Source organism: Nanorana parkeri, unplaced genomic scaffold (assembly GCF_000935625.1).
Source record: "Nanorana parkeri isolate BGI_ZX_2015 unplaced genomic scaffold, ASM93562v1 scaffold720, whole genome shotgun sequence".
NCBI classification, from domain to species: Eukaryota; Metazoa; Chordata; class Amphibia; order Anura; family Dicroglossidae; genus Nanorana; species Nanorana parkeri.
The window spans coordinates 5,181-6,853 of NW_017306988.1; positions in this window are offsets into that span (position 1 = coordinate 5,181).

Genomic DNA, 1,673 nt, shown 5'->3' on the forward strand with positions numbered 1-1,673 from the left:
AAAAATGCTACTGTGCTTGGAGAGTATGCCCGCTACAGATTTATTTAATGTGTCAAATGGTTCTTTCTCCAAGGCCCATCTTTCTTCCCATTATACTCTATGGGCATTCTTGGTGTCAATAACCCTTGTGATTACATAGAAAACAGGACAAATCCAAAATCATTTCAATTGTAAATGATGTTACTATACACAGGGATGACCTGTGGTAAAGGATAACTTGATATCTTTTTCAGATTTGCGTACAAATGATCTGATACTTTGCTTCCCATTATACTCTATGGGCACTCCTCTATGGCCGGTTTCATTATAGTCTATGGGCATTCCCTTACCCTGTCAAAGTCTATGGGCATTCCTTTTAGTATGCCCCTATTTTTCCCTTAAAGGAGAACTATGGGGTCAGTGTTTTTCCCCATAGTTCTCCTTAGGGTAACGGGAGGACACAAACTAGCGTCCTCCCGTTACCCTAAGCTCAGTATACCGCGAGCTACAGCTCGCGTTATACTGAGACGCCGCAGCGGATCCCGACGTAGATGACGGGATCCGCCCAGCTGCGTGAGTGACAGCTGGCTCTGCCTAGCTAGAGGCAGAGCCAGCTGTACCCGCCCCCTCCCCGTCCGTTCCGCCAGTCAGCGCTGAACACAAAGATCGCCGGTCCCGGGCCCGTAGGAGGGGCAACGGAGCCCGGGAAGCACGGCGGGGTGTCCGGCGGGGGGGGGCGGCCCCTTCTTCGGGACGCAGAAGCGATCTGGCGACAGGTAAGTCGCCAGGATCGCTTCTGTTGTAAAGCCGACAGTCGGCTCTACAAGTTTAAACAGAGTCCCGGCGGCAAAAGTCTGTACACTGTACGTCGTCAGTCACGAAGGGGTTAATGATTTATTTGTGAAGTGAAATAATTCTTACTTCAGGGCCCATCTTTCTTCCCATTATACTCTATGGGCATTCTTGGTGTCATTCACCCTTGTCATTCCATAGAAAATTTTAAAAAAACACGACTAAATCACAATTTTAAACAATGCTACTGTGCTTGGAGAGTATGTCTGCTAACGATTTATTTGATGTGTCAAATGGCTCTCAACTCCAAGGCCCATTTTCTTCCCATTATACTCATTGGACATTCTTGGTGTCATTCACCCTTGTCATTCCTTTAAAAAATAATGATAAATCCACCTAATCTCAATGTTGAAAAATGCTACTGTGCTTGGAGAGTATGCCCGCTACAGATTTATTTAATGTGTCAAATGGTTCTTTCTCCAAGGCCCATCTTTCTTCCCATTATACTCTATGGGCATTCTTGGTGTCAATAACCCTTGTGATTACATAGAAAACAGGACAAATCCAAAATCATTTCAATTGTAAATGATGTTACTATACACAGGGATGACCTGTGGTAAAGGATAACTTGATATCTTTTTCAGATTTGCGTACAAATGATCTGATACTTTGCTTCCCATTATACTCTATGGGCACTCCTCTATGGCCGGTTTCATTATAGTCTATGGGCATTCCCTTACCCTGTCAAAGTCTATGGGCATTCCTTTTAGTATGCCCCTATTTTTCCCTTAAAGGAGAACTATGGGGTCAGTGTTTTTCCCCATAGTTCTCCTTAGGGTAACGGGAGGACACAAACTAGCGTCCTCCCGTTACCCTAAGCTCAGTATACCGCGAGCTACAGC